The sequence below is a fragment of the Taeniopygia guttata genome, chromosome 3 (assembly GCF_048771995.1).
Source record: "Taeniopygia guttata chromosome 3, bTaeGut7.mat, whole genome shotgun sequence".
NCBI lineage: Eukaryota > Metazoa > Chordata > Aves > Passeriformes > Estrildidae > Taeniopygia > Taeniopygia guttata.
The window spans coordinates 22,813,946-22,839,601 of record NC_133027.1 but is presented as its reverse complement, the minus strand read 5'-3'; the positions used below and the strand labels follow the sequence as shown (position 1 = coordinate 22,839,601).

Sequence of the window (25,656 nt, the reverse complement as noted above, 5' to 3'; positions counted from 1 at the left end):
GAAAGACAGAAAATATTGTAAGGGACCTACTTGTCTAAATGAAGAGCATTCATAGATTTAAAATGAAATGAGCAGACAGGAAGTGCAAACTAGGCCAGACTAATGAGAATGAGCATGAAAGTATAGCATGAATATATAGGGACAAAATGAGAACCATAGAGAGAGAAAAAAGAAAAAGGAACAGCAATTAGCAAAGGACAAAAAGAATGTCAAGTAAAAGACAAGAGAAAAAACAAAGGAAAAGGTCACACTGCTGCTGCTAGAAAGCTTTACTGCTCTTCTGCACCAATTTTCAAATCATAATTCTACTGCAACTAAGAGCTATAATAACCACTAGTGGCAGACATAAGAATACAAGGAGGTGAGTGACATGTTATATGAATTTGTAATGAATGGATTGTGTCAACCAAAACATAATTTCTCTCTAGTAGAGATCAGCAGGCCTTGTGAATAAAAAAGAAAAAGTAGATTACATATATCCTGACCAGAGCAAGGCTTTGACAGACATTCTCATAAGCAGCCTTGGGAGACATAATCTAGATGAAAATAATACAGACTAGAGACAATATTAATGTTTTGATGTCAGAATGAAGGCTGTGTCAAGGAGGGTTTTCCAGAGTTCTGTCCTAGGTCTAACATTATTCAGTATTTTCATATGCTTCTTAAATTTGCTGTTCAGTGGGGACAAATAAAGAATACTAAAATCATGCAAAGATACACTGCTGCAGAAACGCAAGTCACAGTTCTGATACAAAAAAAGAATAAATATTATCCTATGCCATGAGTTGAACACAGAATTGAAAAGTCATACTGTTGTGCAAGGAAAAAAAAAATCATATTTACATTAATAAAATGGGATACAAAACCCATTAAACAGCCCAATCCTCTACTAGATACAAGCAACACACCATTTGAAGTGGTGTACTGTTTTGGTCATTGTGTTTCTAGAAAGACAGGATGTAACATAATAGTTTTCAGACAGAAAACAAGATTCAGTAAACAAGGAAGCTATCCTTTCTCTGTGTCCATATCAAATAGCACAAAAAATAAAGCAGCAAGAAAGACTGCATGGAAGCAGCATGGAGAGATTTTCCCAGTGACAAAAACTGAAGCTGAATTTAACTGAAGCCAGCTACAGCTGCAACACAAAGTGAGTTATCTTCATTACTAGAGGTTATGTAAATCTGGGTTACCATGTGTGCCTTTATGTGTCTTCTTATATATACACTACATACATTGATGGTTTGTAGATAGATAAATATTCCTGCCTTGAATCAAGGATAAGGATCTCTGATTCATTGCTGGTTAAAAATTAAAAGAAAACATACAAATTATCTTAAGTAATTTATTTGTTTATTGTCACGAATCTCATACAATCTTTTTTATTTTGCTTGGATATGTCACATGTTCATTCAGAAGTAAAAGTTTAGCTTATATAATGAAAGAGTTTGTCAAAATCATGGACATTTGGATTATATAGCACCTAAGATTTCTAAATTCATTTTCAACAAAACTGGTAACTAAATACATGTAGATATATTTTTGGTTTTTCATAAAAGAGCTGCTCTTTTGAGCTCTTCATGAATACATGTGATTAACCAAATTCAAATGTAACGAATTACTTTTATTCAAAAAATATAGTGAGCTATATGTACAGACAAAATATACTACAATACACTGACAAATAAAAGCAAAATGTAAAGTGAATAAAAAGGGCAAAGTTATCAACACATTTTAAACTGCACTAAACTAATTTACAAGAAAAAATTAGTTTCTTGACTTTTATGTCAACCAGAAGACATAAAAATAAGCGAAAAGACAGGGAGAAATATGGATACATTTACAAAAGCTGAGCCGCAAATGAAATTGCCATTGAGGGCAGAATTCTGAAAATTAACATTAAACACATTGGTTAGAATCCTGTAATCTTATAATTATAGTTAAATATTGCAGAGATGTACTGCTAATGTATAGAGACAGGAAATTCTGCAGACTTTGTATGATGGCATTTTAACCTCTTTGATTCTCTTTACAAAATATTTTTATCAGGCAATATTCATTCTAAATATGCCATAGAAAAAGAATCTTAATGAATATTCAAGGCATGCAGTTTGTATTAGGGCAAATGTCCAAAACAGAATTGTTCCTTTTTGCAATTTTAAATGCCCTTTAAGCTTGAAAAACATCCAGTCATAGAATAAAAACAGTCTTGTGTCTTAGCATTAGCAACAAAATTGGGATGCAGAATATGCAAAATAGTTTTTGAAAATTGTTCCCAAGTATTCTGTATGCTAAAAGAGATTTGTATTTCTGTAATTATTCAAGTTACCATTGAGTAATTTAGAATGCTGAAATTGTCCATGAAAACAACTGGACTCAAACACACAGCCATTTTGCAAATATGGAGATCTTAGGTTTTAGCACTGCTCTTTTGCTTGTTGTTATCCTTTGGGGGTTATACCCACTGCAGCTGAAAACAGTGAAAAAGAACAAGAGGGCACATCCTGGTTTCAATTACAGATGAGGATAATTTGAATATGGTTGATCTAAATTCTGTCAAAATCTGATTCTAACAAAGTAAATAAAGAGAAAAGCATAACAAATGCAAAAGCATTTAGTAGATACATGTTTAATTTTTTTGAGATCCTTCATAGTACATAAATTGCATTTGATTAAGCACAATTAATATATTCTTTTGAAAATTATATTTGAAAGAAATAACATACTTAAGTCTAGCTGAAGTCCAATTGTTCCTTTAAGGAAAGGAACAAAACAAGCAAATAACACAGAAGGGAGGATTCTGAGAAGTGACAAGCCTTACATACCCAGAGTTACACTAAATGCCAGAATCTTTAATTACTACTGTGTAGAAAATAATGAAAATATATGTGATTCTCCTTATTTAAGAATTAGTCATTTCTCAGAAGACTTATATGATTCATATAATATTTGGATGAGTTATTACTCACAAATTCCTTTATATATTAATTGAACTTATGACTATCATAAAGCATATACACAAAATGGGTGGTACACTCAGCCACCCACCAAATGCTAGTATTATGTGTTTTGCATATGAGACACATAGTGAGAATTAGTATGGTTTTGCATATCCGTGTACATATGGATATGCCAATATTTATCCCACAAATATGTACCTTGATTTTTGCTGATCTAAGTATAGCAACCAGGACTAAAGAAAATATCCAAAAGCATTTCATAGTATTGTAGAAATGTTGAGTTTGGAAGAGGCCTTTAAGATCATCCAGTCCAATCCAATGCCACCACTGTAACGCCAAAATTGCTAAATCACAACTCATCATCAGATCCAGACACCTCTTGAACAACTCCAGGGATGGTGATTCGTCACCTCGTGGGAAAGCTGTTCCAGTGCCTTAATACCCCAACAGAGGGTTTTTTCTAATATCTAATCTGAATCCTCTCTGTCTCATGTTAAGGCAATTCCTTCTGGTCTTCTCACTGCATCCATGTAGAAGGGACCAACTCCCACTTGGCTACAACCTCCTTTCAGGTAGTTATAGAGAGTGATGAGGTCCCCCCTGAGTCTCCTTGTCTCAAGATTAAACAAACTCAGCTCCCTCAGCCACTATTCATCAGACACATTCTCTAGTCCTTTCATGAGTCTCATTGCCCTAAACTGGACACACTCCAGTGCCTCAGCGTGCTTTAAAGTGAGGGGCTCAAACCCCAAGCCTGTAGCACTGCATGGAGTTTGCTGTCATCCAAGTGCAGGAGCCTTCACCTTTTTGACCCCCCCTGCCATTGTCCTCAGTCCATTGACTGAGTTTGTCCAGGTTTTTCTGCAGACCCTTCCCACACTCAAAAATATCAACACTCCCTCCAAGCTCAGTGTCATATGCAAATTTACTGAGGGTGCACTCAAGTCACATGTCCAGATCATCAATAAAGATATTGATCAGGACTGGGCCCAAAATTAAGCCCTGGGGATCACTGGTAGCAACTGGGCACCAGCTGGATTTTGTTCCATTCACCACAATTCCCTGGGCCAGGCCACTCATACAGGTTTTACCCACAGAAGATTCCACATATCCACACCACAAGCAATGAATTTCTCCAGGAGAATGTTGCAGGGGACTGTGTCAAATGCTTTTCCGAAGTCCAGATAGAAAACATCCACAGTCCTCCCCTCATCCACCAAGCAGTTCACCTTGTTGTACAAGGAGATCAGGTTGGTAAAGAAAGATCTACCTTTCATAAATCCATCTTGGCTGAGCTTGATGTCCTGATAGTGCTGCATGTACTGTGCAATGGCACTCATGATGATCTGCTCCATAACCTTGCCCGGAACCAAAGTCAGTCTGACAGGACTGTAGTTCTCGGGATCATCCTTCCAATCCTTCTTGTAGATGGGTGCTGTATTTGCCAATTTACAGTCTTCTGGAACTTTGCCAGTTAATGAGAACTGCTGATAGATGACATAGATCGTACTTTCAAAGCCTCCTAGGCTGGAAACTGAAATTAATTGCAGAAATAATATAAAGGGATATCCTGTTGCTTTGTAGTTAAACTTTAAAGTCCAGATACAAAAATATAATTTTTACTTTCTTTGCCAATCAGAAAGCTATCTGTTAGGTCTTACAGAAAGTCCATGATTTTTACAATAGGCTTCTTAAACTATTGTTTTAAATAGAAAGCTTTTAATTGCCTGAATTAAGGCAATTTAATTCCGTGAAGATGGGAAATTGATTTATAATCACAATCTTAATAAGTGTTTTCATGTTATCCTATAATGTGTACTCCTCTCTGTAAAGGTATCAAGTTTGAATTTCATCAATCAGAAATACTTTGAGAAGTGTATTTTAAAATCTATTGTAATTTAATCTTAATTCCACTTTATGTGTCCAGGTGCCAGAAGCAAGAGGCGGCCTTTCAGGTTTCTGCAAATCTTGCAAGTTCTTTACTGCTGCAATTGAAGTCCAGGTGGAATAACAAATAATTTAACTAAAAACCATCAAATTCCTTTCTACATTTTGCCTTCAGGCTTCTTTTTAACACTATTCATTGTAGTAAGGGGACACTGATCCACTGTTGCATCTGTTACGACAGATGCAAACTTCAGTCCAGCAAGATTTTGATTGCATATATTAGAATCCTGCCAAATTCAGGCAACTACACAGGCAGATATTCACTAACTTGAGACTTCATTTTCATGTTCATTTCACTGCAGCTTTCAGCAGACCTGGTGTAATGCTACTGCAGATCATACACTATTTTGAAACTGCTGCCTGCACAGGCTTTCCACAGCACATTTTAGTTGCAATGAGACAATTTAAACTAAGTTTCTTTCATTTGTATAACATAGATGGAAAGAAAAAATAAATAAAATACTACCTTTATTACTCCATATTATTTAGTTTAGCCAAAGCAGCAGTATTGTCAGTACATCAGTAATTCTTATACTGTGTAACCTTTAAACTCTATGACCTTGGCTGCCCTTATTGCTGCTAAAGGACACAGATTAAAAAAAAAACAAAACAATACACTAGCTGTATAAAATTCAAACAGATGCAAGAATAGCAATGTTTCAGTACTATCTCCAATAACAAATATTAGGAACTAATGAGCAATAATGGCAATAGACTGCAAAAGCTTACTGTACTGTGTTTCCTTGTAGCAGACTATTATGCAATACACATAAAGCAATGTAGTATGACATGAAAGCTAGAATATGAAGCATTGATTTTTTCAGCCTTAAGACATCAGCCAAATACTGCATAATCAAGCAGTATAGTATTTAGAAGACATAGTTCTACATAATTATGGTCATCTCAGATCAGTGACTCTGCAATGGGCTTGGATATCCTGATGTCTAAATCAGGATATCAATGTACTAAAAACACCCAGATTCATATTAAGAATGGAAATACTGTAAAATGCTAATGCCTTTTAAATCTCTACAATCCATGTCAAAAGCAATAACTTTAAAGAGATCCTAAGTCACATTTAGATTTCAAATTAAGTAATGATAAAAGGTTTTCTAATACAGTAAACACAATTCCATATTGTAGGGTGAGGACCAATGTTCGAGTTATGGCCTTTATCCTTCATACTGCTTCAGTAATGCCAAGGGGCTACATCCTGTCTGAAATCCACAAAAGTGGGAGCTGGCTGTGAACCAGTGTGAATAGTTCAGGAGTCCCCTGCTTGACACCCCTACCTGTTACTTACCTAAGCTGATTTTCTTTTTGAGTCAGTACTAGACAGCAGCTTGAAAGTATTCATTCCACATTAAAATCCATTTTATAGGATTTCTCAGAATGTGGGCTTTGTTTCTTAATATTTTAGAGCTCACAGCAACACTGTAGGAGGGAGGCCTGTCCGTAGTGTTGAGATAGAGATTTTTCAAGCTCTAGAAAACACTAGAGAAAACCACTGGTCAAAGAAAAAGCAAAATCGCCCTCAACATTGCTCATGATACCCCAACATAGCTGCTCAGCAGTCATAATAAAGGCTTCTCCGTGGCACAAAAAGGAAGGCAGCAAGACTAGATTTTTCCTACCAGAGCTGAAAGAAGTTGGTCTCCTGAAAAAACTGGCAACCCAGTTTTTCACAGTAAGAAAAACTGTGAAAACAGGAGCATCATTAGAAAAGAGAATTTGTAGTGAGAGTGACACTGTGAGAAAAGTAAACGGAAAGAACCTTTCCGACTATTTTTTCATCACCATGAATGACTTAAAATCTCCTCACAAAAGTCTTCTGCCCTCTTCCCCATTCCACTCATGGCCTCCATGCCTTTCCACCTCACATGGGACAGTAGAATTCTTTGGCAGCTTTAGACTAGCCTTTAGGAATAACTTGGAACCCCTGTACTGATTTCCCACAGCCTCAGGAGTGAGCTGGATCAAGTTTCCTTCTCGAGATTGAGACACCTCTTATGAAGAATCTTGCTGTGAGTGTGAACACATTTGAAAAGCAACAGGTGTGGTTTCTGTATGGAAAGTGAGTCTGAACTTGCAGGATATTAATTTTTAGTAGTTACCCATGTGTTGTTTTTACCCAATTTCATGTTACCTGCAAATAAACTTTTTAATTTTCATCCTGAGTGGGAAACCTTTCGGGGCATGACTCAGCTTTTTTCAGGCATGCATTTTAGCATGAGATAAACTGCCTCCTCAAGGTGTCTATTGCTCTTTATTGACAGTAATGGGAGTCCCAGGGGTAATAACTGTAGATGAGATATACTCTCACTGCAGTTTAGTTAAATTAATCCTACCTGAAATGCACCCATACCTTTTTCATCATGAATATAACTCAATTTAATGTCCATACCCAAGGACAATAACAGCCAATGTTCATTTAATTCTCATACTGTATTTAGTATGCCACTCATTCAATAGGAGCCTTTTTTTGCTTGCTACAGGTAGACAAGTGAAACTACAGGTTCTTAATTAAATTATGTCATCTCCAAGGGCACTTGGCACTTTCATCCAAGGCAGTTCAAAACACTTTGTGGCTCAGTTATCTGGAAGGAAAGGCCAAACATAAAGCAATCTCTGTAGCAGTGAGGTTAAATGTCTCTTTATTCTAGGTAAAATCATACCTGTGAAAGATGTCTCAAAGACAAATCTCACTGAACAGTAGCATGGAATTCCATTACTGTCATGAGCTGATCCTTTTCCACCTACTTGCTACTCACTGTTGCTCCTCCTGCAGCTGGCAAGACATGCAGAGGGTGAGATATTGCTGCTCAGCTCAGCAGAATTTACAATGCACATTGTATCATCCATTTTGCTGCTCCTTGACAGGTGACAGAGATGTGCAACCTAGTAAAGGGAATTTAAACTCTATTTTCCATATGTTTCTCATTTGCACTTCACTGATGGAATTCCAAATCAACTTGATGGTTGTCGTTATCATTTGTAGCATTCTTAATTAAAAATATAAAGCAGAATTTAATTCATACTATGTTTTCATTGTTGGGAGTGAATGTTCTTTCCAGATGATTACTGCATTGAAAAAACAAACCTCTATGCATAACATTTAGGAATTAAGCATACCAAAATACAGAAGAATCAGTAACATGTAATTCCTAATATGTGAAAGTGCTTAAGTTCAAGCCATGCACCGTTTTAGGGTATTTGTCACCTGGGACATCTGCATTGTGCCCCATAAAATCCAGCATGTCCTGAAGATGAAAATCTGGGAAGGGCATATTATTTTGCCTCTGATATGGCCAGATAAAAGCCCAAGTCGTTCTGAAGCCATATGTGTCCTCCAGTAAATTTGATAATATCTCATTACTACATAAAGGCCACAATCTCTCACCTGATGGGGGAGGGTCTCAGGACTTGTTTTGGCTTGTCCTGGCATATATTTTATCTTGGTTTAGCTTTCAAAAGACACATGTAGTAGCAACATACAAATTATGTTTCAGTTTGAGTAAAAATTAGGCAACTATAAACCTTTGAGATCCTCCCTGCCACAAATATGGATGCCTGTTTTAGACTACATATTCAGAATGTAAGCACCATAGAAAACTTGGCCATTTACCTTTGACTCATATGCCCTGCCACAAAGAAAAAAAAAAAAAAAAAAAAGGGAGGGGAAGCTATAAGCTTCTGTACATGCAAATGCATCAAATTTATAAATTCACAAATGCCTCTACAGCATGGGAGACATATTTCCACACTGAGTCTGTACCCAAGCTGCAATTTATGGTCTGGATGGGTAGACAAGTAGGTTGTTAAAAGACTGGATTCCCAGATTGAAGGTTCAGATGATCTTCATTAAAAGATCTACACAACCTTATGACTGGTATCAAGCAAAGTACTGCAAGGGGCTGCCCTGGAATCCATCATGTTTTTCATCTTCCTCAGTACATCCTTCCTTAAGGTAGGATGTGCCTAAAGGGAGCTTATAGAAAGGATGCGGAGTAAATTTTCACATGGGTAGCTATTTATAGAACAAGGGAGAAGAGTTTTAAACTAAAAGAGAGAAGATTTATATTAATTGTTATGAGGAAATTCTTTACTCAGAGGATGAGGTACTAGAACAGGTTGCCCAGAGTAGCTGTTAATGCCCTGTTCCTGGAAGTATAGTCCCTGGAAGGGACCTTAAAGGTCATCTAGTTCCAAACCCCCTGCCACAAATATGGATGCCACTCACTAGTCATTTCAGTTTGAAGCCATTCTTCCTGTCATTACATGTCCTTGTAGAAAGTTCCTCTCCAGCTTTCCTGCAGCACTCTTTAGGTACTGTGTGGCAGTTACCTACCACAGCCCCGGGTGGGTGGAAGGGTCCGGCTGGCACAGCTCAAGTGAGGCCACGCGGCCGCCCCGTGAGCGGCACCTCGGGGAGAATCATCTGCCCCGATGGTGCTGAGAGCTGCTCGTGGGTGCAGCTTGGGTAACTCTGCACGCTGAGAGGAGGTGAAGGGATGAGAGAGGACACTTGTAGGCCAGCCCAAAGAGTCCTTTATTTACCCAGGTGGGGCAAGAAAGGTGCCCTCTGAGTGGGTGCAGTGACAAATGCCAAAGAAACCAATGATTAACAGCAACTTAAATAGGGGTTGGGCGGACAGGGGTGCAAACCTGTCTTGCCCAACAGGGATAAACCAGAGAGGGCACAACAGCCTATGATAATGTGGCAGAGGTAGGTACAAAGTCAGGGGACAAATAGAAAAGCTAAACTGGGGTGATTGACACAAAACTTCCTGGAAGAAACTGGGAGTGGTTACAGGATTGACAACCGAAGGGGTACAAACAAACTCAGACTGGTGGAACCAAATAAGGAGAAAACAGGGAGAGGTGAGATGACTGACATATAACTGGGGAGCCAAGTGGCGGGAACTTTTGGGGTAAGGGACAAGTGGGGGAGCATAAGGCTAACTGACAGTGATAAAACCAACTGACTAAATCAACCCACACCGCAACAGTACTGGAAGGTTTCTTAAGGTCTCCCCAGACTTTTCTCTTTTTCAGGCTGAACAACTCCAACTCTCTTCACAACAGAGGTGTTCCAGCCTCATGATCACCTTTTTTGTTCCTTTAAACTCACTCCAGTGTGTCCATATTCTTCTCCTGTTGAGGATCCCAGAGTTGGACAAAACAGTCCAGATGGGGGCTCATGAGAGTGGAGTAGGTATTCTGGCTACATTGCTTTGATGAAGTTCAGAATACAGTTGGCTTTCTGGGCTGTGAGCACACACTCCTGGCTCATGTTAACCTCTTCATTCAATAAAATCCCCATATCCTTCTCCTCAGGGCTGCTCTCAATCCATTCTTCCCCCAGCCTCTATCTTTTCTTGGCATTGCCCCAAGATAGGTTCAGGACCTTACACAAACTGTCATAGATAGCTGAGTCTGATAGGTATTTTATTTCTAGGGTTTTTTTAATATTTCTTAAAACTTCCCAGAATTGATGTTTCTGCCATTTTTATCACTATTCCCAGTCTTCTACTGCTTTATGATACATTTTTCTTCAATGACAGATTACCAAAAGTAAGAGTTAATCTAAACCTGTCACTCGAAACCCCCCTTTTTCATGTCAGAAAATGCATCATATCAGAAAGAGTCCTTCTTCATTCACCTTCCAACACCCTTTAGAGTATTGCATGCAAAGGGAAGTTTAGACAAAATCATAAGTACCTTATGCAATCATAATATTTTCATCTTAATTTGAGAAGTCTAATAAAGAGAATGTTTTTCCATGCCATGAATCATACTTGATTATGTTGATTGCACAGTTGCTGTATTAGCATTATTGTTCAGATAGAGAATATAGAAAGTTTGTAACATGAAATGAACTATTAAGTTGCATCAACAAAAAAAAGTTATTTGATGATTGAAGAGTATAGAGACCACACTGAAACTGGAAAATCCCACTTTTTAAATCTAACCATGATGAAGAAAAGATTTCACTACTTCATTATATACAGAAAAGCATAGTATGTTCTTTTAAATAACACCTATCTGGTTGTGGGCTTTCATGCAGATAATGAAAAATTAGTTTTTTCAACTATTTCATTTAAAATTAATTAGAAACTTTGGGAAGGCCAAAAATTTCTAAGTAAATAATAGGTGTCTTACAGTATGTTTTTTCTCATTGTCATGGTTTAGGAATGGTATTCTTCAGTTTAGTGCTCCCACTGAAATCACATGCAACTTGCTCCACTCCTGCCTCCCACTTCCCCCTCCCCCTGCCTCTCCAGACTGGAGAGAAGAAGTGAAGGTAAAGATCACAGGCTGAGATAAGAACAATTTACTGAAAACAGCAACGAGATAAGAAAATGAAGAGTAACAAGAGTAACAGCACCAACACTAATGACGGTGCAAAAAGGAGGCAAACTATTAACATGGAAGCAACAACGACCTATGGCTCCTTCTGCCATTCTAAGCCAATTTGGAAGGGATAACTTCTCCCTGGAGGAGATTCCCTTTTCCTTGTACCTGGCCATGATGGCAGAATAGCCATCATGGACTATATATGATGCCAGAATAGACATCATAGACCCAGAATAACCTGCCGTACCCCCGTGTGTTGGTTTTGCATGGCCTACTTTTTGGTAGTGAGAGGGCCACAGATGTGGCTTTTATGAGAAGCTGCTGGAATCTTCTACTGTGTCCATCAGAGCCAATCCCTGATGGCTCTGAGGATGGACATACTGCTAGCCAAAGGTGTGCCATAATAACATAGTTAAGAAGAATAACTGGAATAACATAGTTAAGAAGAAACTCAAAACAAAGGGTGCACAGTTTTTCTTCTAGTCAGAAAAGAGGAGGAGGTGCAAACATGTGAGGGAAAGAACATGAAGACACCAAAGTCAGTGGAGAAGGAGGGGGAGGAGGTGCTCCAGGCACCAGAGCTGAGATTCTTCTGCAGGCTATGGTGATGACCACAGTGAAGCAGCTGTGCCCCTGCAGCCCATGGGGATCCATGGGGAATGCAGAGATCCATCTGCAGGCCGTGGAGGAGATGGCCATGCCAGAGCGGGTGAATGCCTGAAGGAGGCTGTGATCCAGTGAAAGACCCAAATGGATCACAAATGGAGAGGGAGAGCCCTTGCTTCCAGACTGGAACAGCCTGTCCTTGGAGGACTGCACCCCAGCGAACAGTGACCCATGCCGCAGCAGTTTTGGGAGGACTGTTTGCCTGCGGGGGGAATTCACATTGCATTCACATACTGCTCATGAGAATGGGCCCACGCTGGAGAAATTAATGGAGAACTGTGGGTGGGACCCCACGGTCTCACAGAAAAATGATTTCTCTCCCAGAGGAGCAGAAGGAAAGCTTGGGTGACAAACGTACCAGAACCCCCATGCCCTCTTGTCCCGTTTTTGAGATCACCCCAGGACACCTGTCTCCCTGCACTTGGTGGGAACGAGAGAGGGGCTGGCAGAAAAAAACTGTTTTTAAGGGCTTATTTTACTTCTCATTATTGTCCTCTGATTCTGTTAGTAATAAATTCACTTGGCAATTTTTAGTTGAGCCTGTTTTGCCCTTGAAGTGTTTTCTCCTGGTCCTTATCTCAACTCGTGAACCCTGCATTAGTTTTTTTTTCTCTCTTCTACCCAGTTGTTGCAGGGGAGGGAAAGCGAACAGCTTTTGTGGGTTCCTGGCATTGGGCCAGTAGAAAGCCATGACATCTGGCTACTGTAAAAATTAACCCTGTCTTGGCCAGAACCAGAACACTCACTAGTTATTTCAATAGTAATTTACATTCCATTCACTTTGTCTACATAATTATCTTACTCATAGACATATATCTGAGGAAAAATCCTGCAAGCAAGCTATAAAGTAAGTAGCAAGAAAATTTAATGCTCATATAAGGTAAAGAAAATATCATCTCACCACTTCAGTAAATCTTATGTGAATAGCCAAACAACAGAGCTAATTAAACCCATTACAACTAGTGTCCTATATCTGGAAATAACAGATTTATTCTAAAGATTTTCTGATGCCTTGTTGTGGGGAATAGATATAATTTAAATTAATACAGTGCAATTCAAAGGTATAGCTATTATATGGGGTCATTGCAATGCAGAGTTTACATTGTTTGGGTGTCTTAGCTCCATATCACCATATCTTGTTATATTTTGATGTCTTTGTGTAATCATAAAATCACTTTTCCTGAATTTGCATCCTGTTATCATGTTGCCCTACTCAAATAGTGATGCAGTTATTCAATTCTGTTTTTCCAGAGCTTTCTATGTTAGTTTTTTTGAGATACATACACTGTATTTGTATTCTTGTCAGCAGCTGTGAAGAGAGAATAGAAAAGGAACATAAGCAGAATCAAATAATTTTATGAAAAAAATCTGATTTAATCTTTCCAGTGTTACTCCAGCTCCACTTCAGAGTTTGATTAGCAGTGATGACAATAGCTTTATTCTGAGTTGACCCTTTACTAATTTAAAATGACATTTCTAATATCATACTTTGTGTGGCCACACTATTATTAGACAAAAGCCTGTCTGAACTGAGTCCTTGGATGTAAAACACTACTAGGGATCATTTTCTAAATTGCAGTATAAAAGAGGCATTCAGCATCAGAAGGTAAAGAGGCATGAATGCCAGCATTGAAGGCATGTCTAGCAGAAGGGCTTGCTCGCTGACTAATTTAATATGATGTGACACCAAAGTTTGCAGTAGCAAGATGTTGCAGTTTTAAATAAACCTTTTTGTGTTTCTCCTTAAGTAGGTAGCACACATTTTCCCCCCAGATCCTGCTATTACTCAGGGATGAAAGCAGGATACATTGTGTGGTGTAAATTATTTTGGGCTATAGTTTTGATACTGAGAAACATTTTAATACACTCAATAGTTTCAGTCATATTTTGTATTCCCTCCTCTTTTGTGTGTTAGGCATCATATATATTTGCATATACCTGTTGATAAGGAGGAAGGGAATTGAATATCTGTACATTTAGGTAACAGAAAGTTCTGAGGCTTCATTTACAGTCCATTTCAGGCAAGGAAGGCAGGAAACTGGCATGACTGAGTCAGGAACTGTTGGTCAAACTAAAGGGCAAGGAGGATAGGCAGTGGAAACCAGGACAGGTAACCTTGGAAGAGTAAATAAAATTCTGTAGGGAAGGTGTGAGTAAGGCAAATGCAAAACTGGAACTGAACCTTACAATGGAAAGCAAAAGGTAACAGAAAGTGCATGTAGGGTAATCAGGAAAAGAAGGTCAAAGGTATATACTCTGATAATCAATGCTGGTGAACAGATAAAAACAGATGAGGAGAAGGCTGAGGTACTTTTCATGTAATCTCAATCTTCAATGGAACCCTCTCTTTCCACACATCTCAAGTAGATGACAGCATTATGGGAACTGGGAGAGCAAAGTCCCCCACAGTAAGCAAAAATCAGGTTCATGGTCACCTGAGAAACCTGAATGTGCTTAAGTCTATGGGACCCAAAGCTGTGCATCCCAAAGACTTGAGGGAAGTTGATGATATAGTTGCCAACTCTCCATGATATTTGAGAAGTCATGGCAGTCAGGGGAAGTCCCAAGTGACTGGATAAAGGGAAACATTTTTGTTTCCCAAAAGCACCCATCTTTGAAAAGGATAGAAAGGAAGAACCTGGGAACTACTGACCTCTGTGCCTGCAAAGGTCATGTAATAGATCCTCCTAGAGGCTATGCTAAGGGACATGGAGGACAAAGAGCTGATTAGAGACAGTGAGCATGGCAAGTCCAGGGCAAATCCTCCCTGACCAAGCCAGTCAATTTCTATGATGGAGTGACCTCATCAAGTGATCAAGGGATAGGGCTACAGATGTAATTTATCTGATCTTCTGTAAAGACCTTGAAACCTATTCTCTTCCAAACTGGAGCATGATGAATTAGATGGGTAAACTGTTAAATGGCTAAGGAATTGGTTGAATTGTCTCATCCAGAGGTTAGTAGTGAATGGCTCAAACTCCCAATAGGCAACGGTGGTGTCAGACAAACGGTGTCCCTTAGGGGTCCTGCTCCGTCCTTAGAGATGAGAGTTATTTAATATCTTCATTAATGACACAGACAAAGGGATCAAGTGTACCTTCAGGAAATTTGTAGATGTCACCATGCTGAGTATTGTAGTCAACACCCCCAAAGTACAGGATGCCATCCAGAGGGAGCTGGACACCATGGAGAGGGACATGGACAAGCTGGAGTAGTGTGCCTATGGAAATCTCATGAGTTTACACAAAACCAAGTGCAAGGTGCTCCACCTGGGTCTGGGCACTGCCAGGTATCAATCCAGGCTGGAGGATGAACAGACTGAGAGCAGCCCTGCCAAGAAGGATTTATGTGTGCTGGTGGATGAGAGGCTGGACAGGAGCTGGCAGTGTGTTACGGGATTCTGCTCTGGTAAGACCCTACCTAGATAGCTGCATCCAGCTCTGTGGTTCCATCTGCACCCCCCAACTCAGGAACAACATTTACCTGTTGGAGTGAGTCCTGAGGAGGCCACCAAGTTCATCAGAAGGATAGAACACCTCTTCTGTGAGGAAAGGCTGAAAGAACTGGGATCATTCAGCCTGGAAAAGTGACTTCAGGGTGACCTAATTGCAGCCTTCCAGTACCTGAACGGAACTTGCAGGAAAGATGGGGAAAGACTATTACAAGAGCATGTAGTGGCAGGACAAGGAGAATGCTTCAAACTGAAAGTCAGTAGATATTAGATTAGATTAGATTAGATTAGATTAGATTAGATTAGATTAGATATTGAAAAAAAAAAAATCTTTACTGTGAGGGTGGTAAGGCACAGGAACATGCTGCCCATGGAAGTTGTGGATGCCCTGACTCTGGGGGCACTCAACATGAGGTTGGGTGGGACTCTGATTGGAAGGTGTCTCTGCTTACAGCAGGGGGACTGGAACTAAGTGCTCTTCAAGGTCCATTTTCAACCCAAACCACTCTATGACTCATTTCCACCAAAGCAGCAGTCTCAAGACTGTGAAGGAGGTACAGGTCTATCTGACTGTACCTTGAATGACTGGCCCTACTCAAAAACAAGGCAAAAATAGCCAATCTGCTCAAGCTCTCTTGTTTCTCGTCTGTCTTTGGTCTGAGTACAAACTTTCTCAGAGTTATCTCTGAAGAAGGAAGGGGCAGGGGGAAGGTGTTTTAAAATTTAGTTTTCATTTCTTGTTATCCAAGTGATAACGAGAAGGGAGGTGATCCTCCTCCTAAGGCCACATACAAAGTATTGTATTCAGTTCTGCTATGCACACCGGAAGAAATACAAGAATCCAGCAGAGGACTACAAAGGTGATTGCGGGTCTGGAAAACACCTTATGAGCTAGGCTTGTTTAGTTTACAGAAGAGTAAAACTGAGAGGGTATCTCATCAATACACACAGATGCCTCAAAGCTGGGTGTCAAGAGGAGGGTGCTAGATTGTTTTCAGTGGTGGCCAGTGACAGAATGAGGAGCAAGGACCATAAACTCAAACACAAGGAGTTTCACCTCAGCATGAGGAAGAACTTCTCTACACGGAGGTTGTCAGAGCACTGAAATAGGCTGCTCAGGGAGGTTGTGGAGTCTCCCTCTCCAGAGATGTTCAAAATCAACCTGGACATCTTCCTGTGTAACCTGCTCTAGGTGCCCTGACTGGAGGTCTGCCCAATGCTGAAATAGCACTGGCTTCCCTGCATCAAAAGGTTTGTAAGATTTTATAACTTTCTATCACCTTTGCCATCACTGTACCAATAAATAATTATCTGTCTTGAAAGTGGGTCTTTCTAGTTGGTATTTGAAAGGGACTGGAACCTATTGATTCCACCATGAATAAATTCCTTTTACTTATATCCCCTTTTACCTTTTGAAAGCTTCTTTTTCTGAAATGTGAGTGAAAGATGGGGTGTAAAAGCAAAGCCATTTGATTTACCTAACAAATATATTTATAATTAATAATGAGAAAAGTACAAGCATTTTGAATGCTTGATGCCTATACCTACAGAATCAGATATAAAATGCAAATATTTAACAAAATATTTTTGAAATTGTATGACTGTCAAAATGGGCTGTCAATGACACTTCATGTGTTACTTTTATAAATTATTGATATTAAAAATTATTTATCTTAAATGTCTTTGTTTGCCATCATAATTTTGATTAAAATATGGTTTATTTTATTTTTTCATTTTATTTCAGAAGAATTGCACTTAAATTTGAACATACAGTTTAGATTGACTTAAGTCTGTCCTTTGCAGTTGCAATAGCTTCACATTAAGATGTTTTTTCTGAGAAAAGTGGTAACATCTAAAACATCTGCAATATTATTTTGTCAAATAGTCAGGGAGGTCTTTATGGCCATCAAGTGAGAATGGAAATTGCAGTTAGACTTGTGTGTCAGACTAGCTCCATTTACTGCAAAACATTCTTTTTTAAACATCATCAGAAACAATGACAAAAGTTGTCCAAGGTTGTTTTATCTCAATATATATGTTTTACAGTGTTTCTTATAAAGCATATTTTTTCTACAATGCATTGAGCACTCTTTTCAGTGAGAAACATTGCTAACAAAGATGCCAAACTCTAAAGGAAAATATTGATTACATGAAGACTCTTCTGTCTCCAGGCTGCCTCAGCTCAACAGTACTTCAGAAGAACCAGAGTCTCTTTTTAGTGTAAATGTTGCTTCAGACTAGGGAACATACCTAATATGAAAAGTGCTCGTTACCTTTATGCACTGAAAGACCTGAAGAGGCTGGGTTTTTTATCTTATCTGGCATAGCTGCACCCTTCACTGTCATCAGACTTCCTGTCTGTCGGTAAGAGGATATTTAGTTGATAAATCTTAGATTTTATTTTTAAAGAGCATTTTCCACGTCTTTAAAGTTGTTTCCACCTTCCTGCTTCAGTGGAGATATCAAAAATATAGTCACACTTTCAAATAGAAGAAAGTAAGATAGCAGTTAACTCTAAAAAGTTTCTCAAACAGGATTTCCCTTTTCAGATAAACTATTTTGCCCCACTATATATCTACTGTGTGTAACCATATGTCAATTTTTCTTGCCTCAAACTCAGAAGTTACACCCACAGCTGCCACCAAGGAACACATGTAAAAGCACAGCAATGAAATTACTGCAGAAAACTTTATACATCAAATTTTCTAAGGAGGTTTTCTTTGCTGTTGATGTATGACAAATGAGACTGTCTTCTAAAGCACACTGGCTGAGGAGCTGCGACCTGGCAGTTGTCACATATGTCATGCCAGGGAGAAGATGTGTGAGTTATGTCTCTGACTTGTGTCATGTCAGACTACCCTGAGCACCTTCATGAGACTCTGAGATCCTGAATTTGCTTTCTCTAGGCAAAATACCACTGAAACCAAGTCAGGGGGCTCTTCATTATGTATGCAAAAATCAGCAGCCCACAGATCAATAATCTCAAGTACTTTTAAGTGACTCAAAACTCAGTATCGGTTTTAAAGGGGGAAAAATATTATAAATGAAAGAAATTATTATGGTCTCTAGCTATCTTTGTAGCTTAAACATCTGACTATAATTTCAGGAATCAATGAGAAAAATCTTTTTTCTTAATACTCTGAAGCGTTGCTGCCTAACCCTAAAGACAAAACTTAGAAAGTTTTTTTTTCATCACTAAAGTGTCCTAGACTGTACCAGGAATACAGTGGAATAGGTCAAACTAGTCTAGAGTAAGTCTAAAATCATGTTTTTAATATCATGTATGCCTAAACCACAAAGATGGAAGGGAAAATGTAATGTTGTGGCAGGCCATTCTTTCCTACACAGGAATCCATTATATATCCCATCCATGTGATCTTAGAAAACCCTTCTGCAGTTCTTCATCTGTTCTGAAGGAGGTGCTTTTGAAGAGAATGACTTAAAATAAAATAATTAAACCTTTGAGAAGATTCACAAAGTAATCTAATTTTATGCTCCCCTTTGAAAGGGATTCTTATAGACCACTACTCATTTCTCAGGAATATTTGTCTAATACATTGCTGAAGTTCGGCGCTTCCAGAATTTCTGGGCAGGATGTTTCAGTGCTTCATTATCATTTTCACTTGGATCTTTCTATTTGGATCTTTTTTTTTTTTTTCCCTAAAATAGAACATACATTTTAATTGTTGGAATAAATCCTTTAACTCCTTTTTATTTTTTTTCAATTGCATACTAAGTTGTTTTCTTCTTCTTACAGCATACTTATACATATCTTATAGCATAATTATCTTTTACGTACTCATAGGTTTGCTACCACATGTCCATCAATCATTATTCTCTTTCCTCAAATAATAAACCCTAGATGTTTCAATCTTTGCTTACATATCAGGCTTTGTAGTGTTCCAGTTATTCTAATTTCTCTTCTGTGGATACTTTTGTAGTTCGTACTCAAACTGGTCACAGCATTCCATTTTTGCCCATGCAGTTTTAAGTGGAAATTAATAGCAACTGGCAGCAAAAGCAGTAGGGAAGAATCCTATTCCAGAGAATCCAAGCTTTTTTGCTATTTATTGGGATATATAACTAATCTGTGTAGCCCCCTGCGACATAATAGTATGAATTTCATCCCATATTAAAGGGTTGATTTCACTATCCTAAAAATATCTAAATTCAAAAGTCTCATAAGGCATTAGGAAATGCAAACCTAACAGCCCACTAGATAATGTCATGCTCTATATTTCACAAGATAAGCCACTTTTTATTTCCCCAAGTAGAGCAGAACTTCACATTAACGTGAGAATAATGCATTGATTTAACTGTGATAGTCTCAGCAGTCTTCAAATTTGAGGGTTTTTTAGAAAATAAACTTCCAAAAGAAAATAAAAACAGAATTTCAGACAAATGATTTGTCTCTTAGGATGCATCAGTAATTAATTCAGTTCTACCAGAAATACTATAACAAAGAAAATCAATAAGGCCCTTCCAGAAATACAGACTATGAGTTTGAAGTTTCTCTGTTTTATTTTGTTATTCCTGGCAGACAGTCTATTTTTATGATACATAATGAATATTAAATTAAAATAACTGGTCTATAAATTCACAATAGTGAGACTTCTGGCTTTTATAATTTATCGTAAAAGCATTTTAACTGTAGTATGGCTGAGTTGAATTCTTTACATGCTGTGTGCAGTTATTCTGTGCAACAGATGCTCAGACAATAATTTCTTACTTAGAAAAGTCATTGTTGCTTTAGATACACTGAGACTGTTCCTCATTGTCTTACGTGTTGCAGAAGGGAAGCAAGCATTTATTACCTGTCAGAGCAACGGGAAATGACCCTTAACATTCTATCTGGGCAGAATAAGTTATTTTCACAAAGCTTTCACTTCATAAAACATGTTTTCCATAACCAAAAAAGCCTTTGGGTCAGACTGCAACAAAATAAGAATGATAAAAGGTTGGTTATAAAGAAAATACAGACATTTACCTGAACAAAGCAAAAGCCTTCTTTTATCTGCAGCAGATAAGTGAGAGGAAAATCAAAAGTGTTTGTGTACTGTGGTACTCACTTGTGATTCCATCCTCAGCAACCTCAATTCAACCTCTGGTGAGTGATAACGGCTGAGTCTGCAGTTGCCTAGGAAGTAGAATATAAATTTCCTAGATTGTACTAGTTGTTAGCAGATATCCCTACTAATGTGTTTAATTACAGATTTAATAATAAGACATAAAGATTTAAGCTGAGCTCTGATCCTGTTGGGATCACATACCTTTCCTAGTAACAGCAATCTCAGAATCATTTGGGAGTCAATCAACTATCATTATGGGTTTCCTAGATCCAGGATTTTCATATCTGATTAGTCAAATGGGCTTTTTGTCACACTCTGAAGTAGAAGGGAACAGGTGGGTAAAAGAATAGGGTGTAATTCCCATATAGGCAAATTACAATGTCAGGGGAGCATCATGACCTTGAGACCAAGAACTGAGGACTGGGCATTGTCAGCCACAGCTGACAGAGCAACTCAGATAAGAACTGGATGGATTTGGCCTTGGTAGGGGTGTTGAAATGCAAATGACAGGAAAACACCTGAGACTGCTAAAAAGGTGCAGTGCAAAATCACTATGGACAGGTTGACTGGTTGCCTGGGCCAATATCTGCTTACAAAGGCCCCTCCAAGAAAAATAACTGGAGGAAATATTACTACATGGACATCTGGCATGGTCTATGAACAGAGAGCCTCTGTCAGGGTCAAGTAACTGACCAGATCCTGACTGTGACAAGCACCATGTGTCCCCAGGCTGGATTGTGCCAGCCCACCACAGTAGCTGTGGTGAGCAGCTCTTGGCTAACCCCAGCTCTCTCCACATTTATGTGCGTGTGCATGGACAGACACCCAGGTCTTCCTGACACACTTCCTCTCTTGCTTTTTGCAATTGATAAATTGAGCTTTGCAGCATCCATGGACAGACATTACTTTTTGTCTCATTGCAGTAGAAAATTGTGTCTTGGGACTGTAACCGGCCTAGCTGGATCATGCACATAAATTTGCCCCTCTGTTGGAGAAAATGTGTGCTGCAGTTCCTTTGAAGCATCTACCTCCATTTACTAAAACATTTTACAAGTTATTACCTGTGTCATGGATCGAAAATATACTATAGCAATGCCCAGTTTTGCTGTACTTACTAATTTTCCTTGATCTTCATGTTCTAAGAAACTTTTATTATGTTATACACTTAAAAATTCCTATACAACATTTTTGTAGAGGTTCCAGTAATGTATTAGGCAATGCTACTAAAAGTTATCATATATTTAATTTCTCCTCTTCTGTTTATTCTAGCAGTTTCTTGCCCTTTCTCCTGTTGTCTAACAGTATCTTGAGAGTCAAGGGACTAGAATTTCATGTCTACCAGGAAAAGAGGAGCAGAAATGAGGAACAGCTTAAAGAAAGTGCATCTTTTTCACATTTATAGTTGAATTGACTGTTCTTAAGTATAGTATGTACTTACGAAACCGAGTCAAAATAAAAATCTCATTATAACACTCAGGAGCATTTTTGTTGGAAAAAAATATTTTAAAGTACCAGAATTTAGATAATTCAGTTAGAATCAGTAAAAACAGGTAGTTAATTTAAGGTATTATCAAAAAAGGAAGTAATAATACTGTCTTCTTCCTAATGGCAGTCTGAGACAAGAACTTTACATGGAATTATACATTTTAGATGCTGTGTTTCATACTAATGTATTGGCTTTATAATCAAATTATTTTTTTATACAATGAATGCATATATATATCTTGATCAAAAACTTTTTGAGTTTGACTTTTTTTAACTACAGATTGGTGAAATGTAGCAATGATACAAGGGAAAGGATTATTAGTTGGTCTTTTGTTATTTTTCTATTATATTTAAATCATATAACCTAGTTTAATTACCTTTGGCTCTGCAACTATAGAAAATATTTGCCTACATCTAATAATGTTAAATGTATTTTCTAAATATTGTTTATATTTTTAGCATATGGTTTTATAACTCTTTCCTTAATGCATTTAAACATCTATTTTTGCTCTAAGTTTGGAACTTATTTATATGAGTGAGAGCAAAATGTTGTTATTTTCCCTACTGTATTATTAAGTTTGATTAATATTTTTTTAATGATGTCTGCTCTTATAACAGTATTATATTCTGCTTTTCATTATGCTGTTGTACTGCCTGCAGTATGAGTTCCACAGTACCATAAACAATTGATTAGTCAGTTGCGACTTTCGTGACTCATATTTTTTCCAGGTTATACTTTAGTTATCCCAATATGTAAAATCTTCTTTCTCTCAGTTGCCTCACAATATTCTCAATTATTTGAACAATTATTAACATCATTCTGTATTTCTCCTCTCTTCTCTACTGTATATAACTCGTCCAAACAACACACAGGATTAGTATTTTTATACAGATATGGAATAATTTCACAAACTGAATTATTGTTATTTACAGTACAGAACAAGATGATAATGAACACTGCTCTGCATTAGACCTTTGAGTTGATGTCTTACTGTTTGAATAAAAATATACTTGAAGTTATGATCTAAGAGGACAATTCTGCCACATTCAAAATGAAAAATAATGGCAGAAGAGAAAAAGATATAATGATTTTATACCAGTAATAACCTCCCAGGTAATACAAAGTCCTTTTTGTCCATGAGAGACAATATTAAAAACAAAACAATACACCAAAAAACAAAAACCCCTGAAAACAACAAAAAAAAAACCAACCAAAACACAAAAAAAGAAAAAACGAAACCACAACACCACCAAACAGATGACATATATTTGCTACCATGAGGAAATATTTCCTAGTGTATACAATCACTTTTTCTGTTGGGTTCCATGACACCCATTATGAGATATAGTATTACTTGGAGAAGACCGGCATTGTCCACTTGTAGAATAATTAAGCTTTCCAGAGCTCAGTGGATCACACCTGAAAGCAAAACCACAGATGTAGATAACAAGGCAGAAGGCAAGTTTATACCAAATTGAAATCATAAAAGGGGAGAAAAAAAGGAAGACCAGCACAATTACTTATATGAAGTTTTTTTTATGCTCAAGTCTCTGGGCAATGCTTTTTAATTTTAATTTTGGGCAGCAGCAATGAATTACAAATTATTTATTTGTAAAAGGCCACTTTCTATTTGAGTACATAAACCAGTTTTAATGACATAGTATATTATTCTGCACAGGAGAATAGTCTAGTTTAGATAGAACTGATCATAGACTTGTAAAAAATCATGCATCCAACATCAGTTTATCATTGTTTACAATAAATCTTTGTCTATAATTTTCCTAAGACATGAATCTGCACAAGTTAGGGACTTGTTCAATCTTTTGCAAATACACTTACAACTAGTATTAGTGTAAATTCCTATCATTGTCCACTATGTAAAACAAAGTCACTGAACCATATCCTGAGAGATAGATGCCTACACTAGTCAATATTTAAGTACTTTAATAAGAAAATAATCCATTAGAACCTTGCCTTACCTGAAAACTTGTGTTAATTTTTTTCTCCTGCACTATCCCAAATTCTGTTGCTGTTCAGATTCAAAATCTGACAAGTTTGATCATCTTGCACTGGTATTGAATTACAGTGGATGAAAGCAGAGAGAAATTACAGAGGTTATCTACTCCATTCTCTGAATTAAAATCAGATCAGCTATAGCTGTCTTATTCATAACAGATTATTGCAATTGCAGAGCTTGCTTTTCAATAACTAGGAGAGGTTAGCTCTGTCACTCTGGATGTAGACATCTAAAACTCAATGAAATTAATCCCAGGTTATGTGTAACAGAAATATGTAAATATAATGAGAGGACAGGGTGATAAAAAAAAACTGGTTAAAAACACAAGAACTATACAATGTGACAACTGTGGGCCTGAAAAGTTGGTGAGAAAAATTTTGACATGGTGTGCTAACAAGTTGTAGAGAGATGCTCAACAATCATGTATTGTTCAGTAACCATCAAAAGATTTCTGCCCCAGCAACAGGAAGAACCTAACTGAAAACAACGGGATATAACCATTTGCCATTTTAGAGATCATTTCTAGGAAAAAAAAAAAAATTGCAATAGAAACTTGGGAAATGAAAGACAAAATGTAGTTCTATTAAGTGCTTAATATTTGGTCCCATAACTCCCATGCACTGTGGACAAGAGTTGGATGATTAAATATTCTTTCTGTTCTGGTCTCAGTTACAAATGTTATAGGATTTATATAACACTTCTAAAGGGCAGCATTTTTCAGTCCAGCTATGGAAAGTACTTCTGCCGAGGAATGAATTTTCACAGTTTGATACTGACATGAATCTTATGAATTCTGCTACAAACAAAATGCCTTTTAAGCTTCAAGTGAAGTTTTCAGTTGAAGCAAATGTAGCAGAAGTGTAAAAAGTATTTCGACTTTTGAGTTTAGACCTTGCATGAAAAGTGGGATGAAATGGAGACTTCTGGATTTCAGCCCAACTCTACTCAAACAATAAACCTAAGAGATATTTGGCAAACATGCAAAGTATCCCAAAGAGATTTGTATTTTTCAGTGCTTTTTCCTTCCTCTAATCCTATTTTCAAAGACTAAGCCTTAAAAAAAAAAAGAAAAATATATCAAACTAAGAAAATATTAGGGTATTTGAAAGTCTATAGTCTTAACAGCTGGGGTGAACATTCTGCTGTGCACCACAGCCACCTGTGTCAGTTTATTTGACATGTTATTCTGCCTGCCCAGAAGAGGCCACCTAACCTCCACGCAGAAATACAGCCTGTTTGTTTGGAAGAATCTTAGAATCATAGAATGCTACAGGGTCAGAATGGACCTTAAAGATCATCTAGAACCAGCCCCTCCTGCCGTGGACAGGGACACCTGCCACTAGACCAGACTGTTCAAGGTTTTATCCAACCTGGCTTTGAATACTGCCAGAGTTGCAACATCCACAATGTTTTTGGACAACCTGTTCCAGTGGCTCACCATCCTCACAGTAAAGAATTTCTTCCTATTGTCTAACTGTATTTTCCCTCTTTCAGTTTGTACCCATTACACCTTGTCCCATCACTTCAGTTCCTGACAAAGAGTTCCTAACCCGCTCCCCCGTAGGCCCCTTCAGACGCTAGAAGGTTGTTGTGAGGTATCCACACAACCTTCCGTTCTCCAGGCCAAACACCCCCAACTTCCTCAGCGCAGCTTTGTAGGGAAGGGGCTCCAGTTCTCTCATCAACTTCATGGCCCTCCTCTG

At 37.9% G+C, this 25,656-nt stretch overlaps 1 pseudogene; it reads left to right on the top strand.

Annotated features, from left to right (window-relative positions):
* The first annotated feature begins 11,916 nt into the window (after nt 1-11,916).
* The window catches only part of LOC100229729 (FSD1-like protein), a 106,657-nt pseudogene continuing 92,917 nt past the window's right edge, over nt 11,917-25,656 (top strand).